This window comes from Manis pentadactyla, chromosome 3, assembly GCF_030020395.1.
Source record: "Manis pentadactyla isolate mManPen7 chromosome 3, mManPen7.hap1, whole genome shotgun sequence".
Lineage (NCBI taxonomy): Eukaryota > Metazoa > Chordata > Mammalia > Pholidota > Manidae > Manis > Manis pentadactyla.
In genome coordinates this window covers 143696715-143709837 of record NC_080021.1, presented here as the reverse complement: position 1 = coordinate 143709837, position 13123 = coordinate 143696715, and the positions used below count along the sequence as shown (strand labels likewise).

The following is a 13123-nucleotide window of genomic DNA, read 5'->3' as shown; positions in this document are numbered from 1 at the left end:
TTTAATAGTTTACCCAGAGTTGTTCATATTCAGAGAGAACATACATTTTCCAATTAAACAAGATGCGATATGAAATGCAAGGTCAATTTGTTTAATATATTTATTGAAAAGAAAACATAGAACTGCCATGCAGATTAAAATATTAGCTAAAACATTCTTTCCATGTAGCAGAGTTCAAATGGCACTGAATGTATGTCTAAGTAGAATAGAGCCCTAACAGCATCATCTGCATTGCCATAAAAAATTACCATGGTTTTGTTCCAGAGGCTTCGAGACTTTTTCAGACTCCTCCCTCCATTCTCCTTTTGGATACTTACCTCTTAGCTATTCTACTCTTACCGTGTCCCTCCAGCCTGGATGCCCTTTCTCAGATAGATGACTCAGCTGCACAGCCCGTTCGGCTTGTTATTTTCTATTCTCCAAAATATCCTGTTTCACTTCTATGTACTGAGCATGTGGGCCTGTCCGCCTTGTCCTGCACAGGCCTAAACTCCTGATACATCACGATCGCAGCTAAGCCTATCTCTGTAACTCCTTCTCATCTAGGGTGAAGGCATGGGTTCAGACTAAATAATAATCAGAAGGCTATATGATGAATGTCTGTGTCCCCCACCCCTTCCCAATTCGTATGCTGAAGCCCCTCAGTGCAATGGTATTTGGAGATGGGACCTTTGGGATTAGATGAAGTCTTGAGGGTGGGGTCCTCGTGATGGGATTAATGATTTTATAAGAAGATACAACAGCTTGCTCTCTTTCTCCTGACACACACATGAGGAAGTCCTGTGAACATGCAGCAAGATGACAGCAATTTACAAGCCAGGAGAAGAGGCCTCAGAATGAGATTTATTTTGCCAGCACTTTCATCTGATACTTCTCAGCCTCCAGAATTGTGAGAAGTAAATTTCTTTTATTTAAGCCTCCCAGTCTGTGGTGTTTTGCCCTGGAAGCCTGATCAGACTAATATAGCAGGAGATTAAAGCAAGAAAATATTCTATCATCTTACTGGTGGTGGTTTGTAAGCTAAATGTGGCCCACATGCCAACCAGGACGGAGAGGCTCTGTGGGCTGTTACAGACTGTTTCACATTGCTGTGGACATAGTACATTTGGTTTGAAGATTCGCTCTTTTACTAGAAAAGATGTTGCCTATGTCCTTCCTGTTAATGTTGTTTAACTTTTTACAAGTTTGGATGTACTTCATTACATTTCAGCTTGTGCCATACAATCTGATTTTATTCTGATATCACTGAGATAAGACATTGTTCAGCTAAAAATACCTAAGCTGTTTGTTTCTCAGGTATTTTGAGTAGCCCTATCATCATATCCATACATCGATTAAGAGAGCTTATAGTATATATTAAAATATCTCAATCTAGAAGAGTCCCTGTAAGTCATAAAACAGATCTCAAGCTTCTGTGAGTTTCCAAAGCCACCTTTTGTGACAAAAAATAAGGTGATATACCTGTTTAGACTAGATGTGTAAATCAAGGATGCTTAAGAAGAATGCTCCAAACCCAGTCTGAGAAACACATTATGTTAACCAATGAAATGATCTGGAAAAATGTAGAGGGAAACCATTTGTTATATGCAATGGTATCAAAATGTGTTATGATCACGAAAGAGCAGTTTGTTGGAATAAAAACTAAATTTAAAGATCAAACATTTAAAGTCTGGAAAGACTAACTAGTTAAAATTCTTAAACCTTCTTTCTATGTATCGAATGATAATGCCCACTGAACAGATGGAGGCAGGAAATTTTAGGTCCGTGCGCACAGCTATGGAAAAGCAATATAAAGCAGGAGGCCTGGAGTCAAGCTATCTTTTAAAGGATATTGGCATATCGGTAGCTTGAATCATATATTATGCTTCCAATTTAGTGACATTTTTACATTTACAGAATAAATTACTGAAAACACCTTCTATTTGATAATCAAATTATCATGGAACACATATTTAGACAACATTTTATCATTTTAGAGCTTCCTTTTTTTAATATTATCAAAATGTTAAAAAGCCTGCAAAATCCCACAATTAACCAAATATAGACAGACAGAAATAAACTTCATGAATTTTAAGTTTAAAAAAAAATGTCAAAATATAAACCCCAAAGTAAATGTTCCCATAAGAATAGTTTTATCGGCCTTGGACTCATTTACTTTATTTATTCACATGATGAATATAGAGTTGAAGGAAAGAGAGAACTGAGGCCAGTTAATGTCTCTTAGCCTCAATTTGTACAGAAAAAGGACAAATTCTATAGCATGCCCAAGTCGTGGTGAGTTATGCTGATCTTTGGACTGTCCGTCCTTCTTTCACCCCTGCCCTTCCGTTTCATAGCAATGCTGGCTCCTGCAGGCCCTAGTAATGCTGGATGCCACCTGGACTCATCCAGGAGGTGACCCTGGGAAGGGCTAGAGGGCACGACAACGGGAGGAGCCTCTCTCTCTGTCCCATACGTCCTACGCCTCTAGCAACCGCCGCATGAGCCTGTGTCCTGCATTCTCTCCTGCTCACATGACAAACCTGCCATGATTCCCGGCATCCCTGAACCTCAGGCAGCCTTCAGTGACCTCAGGTCTTCTCATTAGCCTGCCAACAAGGAGTGGTATCAGCTTCCTGTCTGTTTAATCTCTGGGTTTTCTTCCGATTTCCTGCATAGCCGCCCAGCTCTTCCATTACTAACCTAGATTCAATTTCCCTTGTTTTAAATTCTTATAGACCCTAGTCGGACCTTAACTGACACATTAACTGTATTTCCTTTAAAGATATAGAAATTTACTGCTGCTTGTTAGCTCCCCTACAAAGGCAAATAGAAAGACATACAGTGGATGTGAAAGGAAGCACAATAAAACACCAAATATTCCTGTAGAATTAAAGGACTCAATAACTCAACTCAATAAATCGAATGCCTAGGTTATATGAAGACAATATTTACTACTCCTTAGCATACTGCAATTCACTAGAAAATAGAGAGCTCCATCCTTAATTTAGTCCAAGGCAGTTCAAATCTTGAAAATCTTAAATAGACTTTGTTAAAATATCCTATACCCCTAAAACCATGTTGTATTGACTGGACAGATTAGGCTATTGCCTGGTATACATTTTGAGGGTAAAACATCTCAATAAAATAGCATTTTCCTTTTTTAACCACCAAAGGCTGGAAATGAGGTTCAGTGAGTCACTTTGTTTCTGAATGTATCACTACCCAAACAAGCTAAGCCAAAGGAAAAAAAAAAAAAAGTTAATGGACTAATATCTGGTCTTTGATGTAGTGCAGCAGATGAGGAAGTTTATGTCATACCTTAGCATCTTTACACTTACATAAAATTTTAGGGTGTGACATTATGAAATCATCACACTAAAAATTGACCAAACATTAATGGGTCTCTAGCTATAATTCTCCACTATGAAGGCTTGGATAAAGCTCAAGTGTATATGTTTCATCTGAAAACCTCCAATAATTATTATCCTTGGCATCTTCTTTGATAATTACAGCAAGAAAAACCTCAAACATGTTCATTTTGCTTTTTATTTTTGTTAATAATACCTGTTTGCTTATTACTTACAATACTAATAATTTTTTCTAAGTAGTGTGAATTATTTTGCTAAAGACAAACCTAATTATTCCCATGATTAATGCCATTTCCTGTCTGAAAATCTTCCATAATGTCTGCTAATGAGATGAAATGTAAAACATCATCAACAATGAAGGTATAGGAACTCTCATTCACTGCTGGTCAGAATGCAAAATGGTGCAGTCACTTTGGAAGACAGTTTGGCAATTTCTTACAAAAGTAAACATACTCTGACCGTATGATCCAGTAATTTAGCTCCTTGGTATTTTTCTATATGAGTTGAAAACTTACCCCTACACAAACTCTACACATGGATATTTATAGCAACTTTATTCATAACTGCCAAAACTTCTAAGCAACCAAGATATCTTTCAAAGGTGAATGGATGAATGAACTGTGGTACATACAGACAATGGAACATTATTCAGGTAAAAAGAAATAAGATATCAAGTCACAAAAAGATGTGGAAAGATCTTAAATGCATATTACAAAGTGAAAGAAGCCAATCTGAAAGGATGACATACTATATAATTCCAACTATATGACATTCTGGAGAAGGTCAAACTCTGGAGAAAGCAAAAAGATCAGTGGTTGCCAGTGAATTTCCATCTTTCAAATTAAAAAATACTTATCCTCTAAAATTTAGAGGAGGTGAGGGATGACTAGATGAAACACAGAGGATTTTTAAGGCAGTGAAAATACTACGCATGATACCATAATGACAGATACAAGTTTAGTACACATTTGTTCAAATCCATAGAATGAAGAACATTAAGAGTGAACCCTAATGTACACTATGGACTTGGGGTGATAATGATGTGTCAATGCAGGTCAATCAGTGGCAACAAATGCACCCCTCTGGGATAAGATCTAAGTTGACTACCATATTTATTCACTTAAAACTGACCAGACTCTCTCACATTATGTTCACCATTGTCAACACTGGGTAATGTAGTCAGAAGTCACAACATCCTTACTTGCGATTTGCCCAACTTTACTTAGTAGCCTCTTCGAGCAACCTCTGTAATATTCATGCTTTTGATGATTTGCCAGTAGCCCAGCCCAGAAAGCCTATACTTGTAGTGATTTATAACAACAGGGGCCTGGATTTGTATCTGACAGCAGAGGGGCTGGCCTGTGATAAAACACAGCCCCCCAGGCCTGACTCTACAGCTCAGGGCAGTTCTCATCTTCTGCCCTTCATCACCTACGCTGTCTATGGGTCATGGTTATTTAAGCCTCGGTGTTACCTTGGCTAAAATCAAAAATTGTGTCAGACACATAGTCAGTGTTAAATAAATCTTTTTGATTGATGACTTGCATCTCTACCTGTCGTTTTCCTTCTCTTGCAACTTTCCCATATATCTTGTATTTTTCGCTTGCACGTGTTACACAGAATAATAATCTATATTAGTATTTCCTACCAAACCAATATTCTTTTCCAATAAATATAAATACAAAGTAGTTTTCTTGAATTCTTAAAAACTCAAAAGAAATATTATAACCACAAACCTAAATAAAATAAGTGGAATTTTAGAGGATAAATATTTTTTAATTTGAAAGATATAAATTCATTTATTATAATTGAAGATACAAATTAGTTTTGCTCCTTTGTTCACATGACATCAATGTAAGCATTGTGTTTGTGTGTATGTCACAAGAATTCCTTCCCTAGGTTGTATGTAACAAAGAGCATGCTGGCCACATAAACCAAACATACTTTGCTTTATTTTAGAGGCAGAAATAAAGAGAACAAAATACTGTACATCTTATATAATAGCATGTCATCTATTTATAGATCACAGAATATGATAATATGTTGGATACTCTTTCTTTCAATTTTGCATGCCCTCCCCCCACCAAATACCTTCCCCACCCTGCAAAAAACACACACAAATTGTGCTATGTCCCATCAGGGTCTTGTCCTCCCTCTTCTGCAAATTGTGAAGCAAGGTCTTGGAGGTGTACTGACTACTTGACAATCATGTGCTGATATCAGTCCAAAGGCACCATCTTAATTATGAAGACTTGATTTATTTCATTTATGGTGATGGCTCCAACTTCCTATTATGACATGGAGATAAAGTTTCAGTAATAAGAAACATAGGAAATGCCTTTTCTCATTTGATTAGAAAGAAGAATATGTAACCTCTGGCAGTGTTTATTTTGTTTTCCAGAATGTTTAATTCATTATTTTAAAATAGCTGAGGTTTTAAAAGAGATATTTTGGCTTTAATTGACTTTAAAATTAATACCAAGATTTTGGAGGATGGCACTTACTAAATTATTTGCACAATTATAAACAGAGCCTGTAAGTCTGGGACAATTAGAATAGAGCCTATTATAGAGTTTATCTTTCATATGTCATGTTGGCCAAATACAAGATTTAAAATTATGAATTCTGGATGAATGCTTCAGCTTGGAAAAGACTCAAGAAGTGGGCTAGTATAAACTTAAATGGAAAAAAAGTGAAATAAAGATACAGATAAATCAGGAACTTCTCTTAACAAAGTCTCAACATGGAGGAGTTGAGAAAAGTCTGGTTAGCATAGTGCTGGCTTGATGGCACTACTGAGAAAGAAAAGGATAATGAAGAGAAAGAAGGTGAGGAGAACTAGCAAAAATTTGGATCCTCTCACAGACTGGCCTCGAATAATAATCCAGGATCCAAATCCTATTGAGGAAGGAGTTGAATGTCCAGCACAAACATGACCAGTTATCTGAGAATGAAAAAGCCACCCTCAATCACAGACATGTATGTCAGGAGACCAACTCAATAAAGTGGCTCAAAAACATAGTCAGACCACAGAGAGCATCTAGGAGCTATAGTTATCTTTTCCCCCCAGCCAGGCATATGAATGACCTTGGCTCATTTATGTCAAGGAGAGTATCTCTATCTTTGAACCCATCCCTACTCTTTTCATTTTATTTCCTTTTCTAGTTTAAAACAATTTGCTAGTTGTTAACTATATTCTAAGAATACTTATTTTTTAATTCATTCGACAATTTTGCTGAGCATCTATTATGTGCCCAACACTGTTCTAGATGGTTCATCCATGAACCACTCAGAAAAAAATCTTGCTGACATAGAATTTTGCAATCTGAGAGACAGTATGTGTAAATACATAATATCTCATAATTTATATATTTGTGTATGTGCATAACACAACAGAGTAGGGAATCAGGGGTGTTGGGATGGGAGCCTTGCTATTTAAAAAGAGAACTCAGGAAAGATCTCACTGAAAGTGATATTTCAGTCGAAAGCTATAAAAAGGAGTGTGAGTGAGTCGTGTGCACACACGGGGAAGAGCACGCCCACCAGAGTGAACCAAAGTTCCAAGGCATAGAAGCAAGCGTGCATGGAGCTGCCGCAAAAGCTCCAGGAAGCCAGGATGACAAGAAAAGGATGACTGAAGGACAGAGAAATAGAAAACTGTGTCAGAGAGGCAGTGAAGTAGGGTCCATGGAAGGTCTTGGAGGCCACGGGGTTTGCTGCAGAGGGACTTAGCAGAGGAGAGACTTGCTCAGTGTGTGATTTTGAGGGGCTCTCTCTGGCTGCCGTGTTGAGGATCCACAGAAGGGGAGTAACGGCAGGGGCAGGGAGAACAGTCGGGAAGGCATTCTGCTTAGTTTCTGAATGCTCTTTTTGAAATCAAAGTTTGTAGAACCATCTTTAGAAAAATAAAAAGCACGTTCTGATACTGCTTGGATGGATGAGAACAGAAATAGGAAAATCACAAAATCGTGTGGGCTCCTGTCAAGTGGTATGGAATTTTAGAGAAAAAATGTATTCAAGTAACAAGGGCAAACTGCTTGGAGCTGAAAAGTTTAAAGGTCACTCAAGTTTGTATTTCACATCTCTAGCCTTTCAAGTAGATCAAAGATGCTTGTCTTTGTGTGACTAATTCATGGGGCTGCCAGACGACCACATATGGTGGGATGGCCTCTGTTTTATGAGCCTACCCCACCTGCTGTTCTCCGTAGGGGTTCTGACTTCCTATTTACCCTGCTTGTCTTACACTGGCTGTTCAGTGCAGCATGGGGAAATAAGGGAAAACTTTGATTTGGGGTTTTCAGGGGCTGCTGACCATTTTGGGTGACCAAATCATAAGATGAACAATGTTATTTAACTTCATTCACCAAAGACTACACAGAATTTTCAAGAAGAAAATGTTTCCAAGAAAATCATTCATGGGGTCTAGATTTGAAATTCCTTGGTCTGATGCCCAGCTAAGCAACCTTGTAAGTCTCAGCTCATGGAAATCTCAACCTTCCTTTCTAGAAGAGCATACCAGACATATTATCTGTGTTTGACATGTGGAAGGATTAGGAAAAATATGGAAAAGACTACAGAGCAGAGAGGAGGAGTTGAAGGGGATTAGGCAACAGGTAGTCCTCTGATAGCATTCACACATAATATTTGAGTTGCAAAGCACTATTCCTCCCCTGATCTTATGAAATGAATTCATAGACAAATTCAGCACCCCAAACATTATAGTACAAATAAATGTTGGAAAAATGTCTTTGATATTTCTTTACTACTTTGTTTCTTTCCAAAATTATATCATTCAGTTTTTGCAGGTTTTTTATTAAGTGATGTGCTTTTCTTTTCATGTCTGACAATATTTATAAGTTATGTAATCATGGACCTGAAAATCCAAGAAATTAGTGAATGACTGACTCACCAAAAAAAATCATAATTTTTAAAAATCTTTGAGTTACTATTGATGTTATTGTAATTAATAAACCATTTGATGTCAAGACTTTTAATTATAATGGTTTGCAGTATCTTGAGTCTCAAGCATTCTGTCTCTGCTTTTCACCTAAAGGCAGCTCAGCCTTCTAGATGCCCACTGCCTATATGGTGTTGCAGCAAACACTTTAATGAATAACTCTCTGAGCGCATTTTGCTTATTAGGAAGCTTCTTGTCCTTTAAGTTCCTAAGCATTTCTCAAACTTCTACTCTTTCTTTTATTTCACGATGCTACTACACAGGAAAGTTCACTCCCTAAATCATTTAGGATCATGGAAATCATTAGAGTTATCTCATGCAAATTCAACCTGTTTTCCGCTGTTCCCAGTTATGACCAACAAGCCTGACTGAAGCCCAGTGACTCTCCACGTGACCTCACAACACCAGCTCTGAGGAAGAAGTACACAGAAATATCTGCAATATTAACCTGGTCCAGTGAAAACAGGTTGGACTAAAAAGCAGCACTGAACACATGAACCATGTCTCAGGAAAACACTAACAGATTCCTGGCCTCTCACTATTAGAAGTGCTCATGATTAATAGACACTGAAAAATAAAAGTCAAGGACATAAAGAAAACGCTTCAGAACATCAAGCAAAAGAAATTAACAACGTAGAGATCAAAGGGATTAGAAGGAAAGTGATAGAAATAGAAAATGAAGTAGAGCCAAATTACTAAATGAAATATAAAAGGATGCTAAGATATAACAGAAAGATATGAACACTGTGTCCCAGAAAAATCTGGAACAGAATAGTCAACACTGAGTAAAATCTTGATGAAGTTGCCAGATTCAAGAATAAAAATAACTCTTCTGGACATTAAATTAAAAAAAAAAAAAGCATGTTTAAAGTCCTAAAGGGAGGAAGGAAAGAATTTTTAAATTTTGAATGGTTTCAGACTTTCCCAAGGCAATACTTAAGGATGGAATAGCATTTTTAAAAATTCACAAAACTTTGCACATTATTGCAATTATTCTTGAAGGATAAATACAAAGACATATCAAAATTCAATAAATATAGTATTTATGAGTGTTTCATGAAAAAGTCTTATCCACAAAATCTAAACAATTAAGAACTAAACCAAAATAATAAATAATAAAGCTCTCATAGAAAAGAATTAAGGCAAATGCCAACTGTAAATACAAAAGAAAATAAAATGCTATAAATCTTAAAATGCAGGGAAGCACTATATGCCTAGTAACAACTGGGAGGTGATGAATGTGGTGAGGAAGCTGGGAAAATGTTAACTGCACTCCCTCATCCTCATTAAAAAATACAGGTTTTGGTATCTAAGAAATGCAGCAAATCCATCCCCTGAAAATAGGACTAAAACTCTTTTTTAGGACTCATGTACACAATACCAAAAAGAAAAACAAAAATAACTATTTAGTAGTTGTACAGTAGTTCATTAATAAACCTCCTTGAATTTCGAAAAGTTAATGTCTAGTTTTAATGGACTAGAATAAAAAGACTAACAACAAAAACTAGATACACACACAAGAAATAACTCAACCATCCTGATACTTCACTATTTTCTTAAATCACTAGTCAAAGAGGAAACCTCAAACTTTACATTGTAGAGTACCTAGAGAGTAGAAGCATTGAAAATATATCAGCACTATGAGATATGCTTAAAGTAGTGCTTACAGAAAAATGTCTAACTATAGATACACAAGAAAGAAAGTAAATTAAACCAAATTGAGAAGTGAGGAATTGAATAACCAAACACAACTTAGAAAAGGAAATAAAGTAATTTAATAAAGAGAAAATAAAATTAATGCATTAGAAGACAAAGAAAAGTAGAATAAATTCAAGACCTTATACATATTTACCATCTTGATATATGTACAGTATCTTTCATATGAAAAATCATGACAAACAAGATGTATCCCAAAGTTCCATTCAGAGCTACAGTTCTGTCTTTTCAGCCGAATCATCTTGTTTAAAGAATATGAAGTGATTCCTTATTTCAAATAATACAACACTGAATTCATTTGTGTGTGCTGCAACCCCTAAAATGCCCATGTTCCAAATATCCAGATTAACTCTACTCCTCAAACCAACCCTTCAACTCCACCTGGCCTGGTTTTTCCCCTTTTGAAAAAGTCTATTTAAAAATTAAGAGAAAGTCAAAAAATTTTCTTTTGAAAGTTAAAAGTCTTCTTAAATATAGTTTACATACAGAAATTTCATCCTTTTTAGTTCTACATTTTGTTTCAATATTTGCAGTCATATAACATCACCAAATGAAGCTGGAGAACATTTCCAACATCACAAAAAATTTCCTCCCTTGCGCCCTTTGAAATCAAAACCCAGCCGCCACCCCGCTACGCAGCGCCGCCTGCAGGGACTGCTGCTGCTCTGGCCGCTGCTGCTGTACCGGCCGCCGCCGCCGCCGCCGCCGCTGCCCTGGGCTGCTGGCCTGCCTGGGCTTGAGCAGGTCGGGGCCAGCGGCCCCGGGGGCAGCCCCCGCCACAGCCCCGCTCTGGCTGCCCCCACCGCGCACCCTTTTCAGGGGTCGGCCATCCCAGTGGGGCCCACGGTGCAGGTTTTTGCAAGAGCAGATCCTTGAGTTTGGTGTTTATCATCGATAGCTCTCGTTAGGGTACGGCCCCTGGAGTTCACCAAAGTGAAAACTTTGGTCTCCTGGATAATCGACGCCCTGGACACTGGGGCAGCAGACACACGGGGGACAGTGTTGAACTATGCTAGCACTGTGAAGATTGAGTTCCACCTCCAGCCCCACTCAGATAAGCAGTCCCTGAAACAGGTGGCACGGATCGCACCCTTGTCTGCAGGCCCCACGTCGGGCTTGGCCATCCAGACAGTGATGGGTGAAGCCTTCACCAAGGAGGCAGGAGCTCGGGGGCCCACTTTCAGCATCCCTAAGGTGGCTATCATCGTGACAGATGGGAAGCCCCAGGACCAGGTGATCCAGGTGGCAGCTAGGGCCCAAGCATCTGGTATTGAGCTCTATGCTATGAGAGCGGACCGGGCAGGCATGGAGTCCCTCAAGTTGATTGCCAGTGAGCCCCTAGATGAGCATGTTTTATAAGTGGAGATCTGTGGGGTCATTGAGAAACTTTCCTCTAGATTCCAGGAAACATTTTGTGTCCTGGACCCATGTATGCTTGGCACACACCAGAGCAAGCACGTGTGTGTCAGTGATGAGCAAGGTAAGCACCACTGTGAGTGTAGCCAAGGATATTCCTTGAATGCTGATAAGAAGATGTGTTCAGCTATCCATAAGGGCACTCTTAACACTCATGGATGTGAGCACATGTGCGTGACCAACAGGACTGGCTCTTCTCACTGTGAGCTCTACGAAGGTTATACCTTGAATGCCGACAGGAAAACGTGTTCAGCTTAAGACACATATGCTCTTGGGACACATGGCTGTCAGCACATTTGTGTGAATGACAGAGCTGAGTCCCACCACTGTAAATGCTATGAAGGGTACACTCTGAATGCAGATAATCAAACATGTTCAGTTTGTAACAAATGTGCCCTGGCCTCTCACAGCTGCCAGCACATTTGTATGAGTGATGGGGCAGCGTCCTACCACTGTGATTATTACCCCAGTTACACTTTGCATGAAGACAAGAAGACATGTTCAGCCATTGAAGAAGCAGGAAGACTCATCTCTACAGAAGATGTTTGTGGATGTGAAGCCACATTGGCATTCCAAGATAAGGTCAGCTCACAGCTGCAGAGACTGAGCACCAAACTTGATTACATTTTGGAGAAGTTGCAAACAAATGAACATGGACAAATACATCGTTAAATTGCTCAGATTTTTCACCTAGAAATATGGAGGGTGTGCTGTACTTTATACTTCTGCATATTCCAATGTTCCTGTGAATAATTTGCTGTGACAAATGATTGAATATTACTGGATAAGTAGTATAAGGATCTTCTGGAGAATCAGTACAGTTTTTTAAAGGAAACAAATGTCCAGATCCTTTTTAAGAGCAAACTTTAGTGTCTCTAAGCTATGACTGTGAAATTATTGGTAGGAAATAGAATGAAAAGTTTGTGATTCCTTCATTTACTGCTTGAGCCATTTAATTTTTAAATATTTATGTTAGTAAGATAACCATACTTACAATGGGATCTTTGATCTATTTTCTTTTGAAATAATATAGTATAAACCAGTCTTATTACTAAGAATGTAAATTGGACAAAGTATTTACACATTAAAAATTTCATATAATTGAGGTGAATATAATTTAGAACTGTTTAACACTTCTTGTTTTTAGCTAGATTATTACTGAAGCTGTGATCAGGGGATTGTAATACACATATTTTAAAATAATTAACACAGATCAAGTGAACATTACATGTCATTTAAAGACTTCAGTTGTGAATTAAGAGTGTTACAATTTTTATCAAGGGGAAAAAAATCCAAAATTTATTTTACTTTAGGATCAAATAAATAAAATCATACATTTATAAATACTGCTGTAACAAGTAAAAAACTTAATGTTCTCTTTAAATGTTAGTGATAAGCCTATTTTTCACTTACATGATTTGGCACATAAAATGTTTCTCAGCTTTAAAGCTTATAACTTTTAGAGAGAACAGTCCTTTACATTGTGTACTACTCAATTCTTTTTTTGGTTTGTATTGTCTTTCATATAATAAAAAGATAAAAAAAAAAAAAAGAAATCCAAACCCACCCTAACCCCCAGTCCTTGGCAACCACTGATCTGATTTCTGTCCCTACAATTTGTCCTTCTCCAGAATGTCATATACATGGAATTGTACAGCACACAGCTTTTTGGGGGAGGGAGGGG

At 37.8% G+C, this 13123-nt stretch overlaps 1 pseudogene; it reads left to right on the top strand.

Moving 5' to 3' along the window:
- The window catches only part of LOC118916454 (matrilin-3-like), an 83137-nt pseudogene extending 70899 nt beyond the window's left edge, over positions 1-12238 (top strand).
- Positions 12239-13123: the final 885 nt, after the last annotated feature.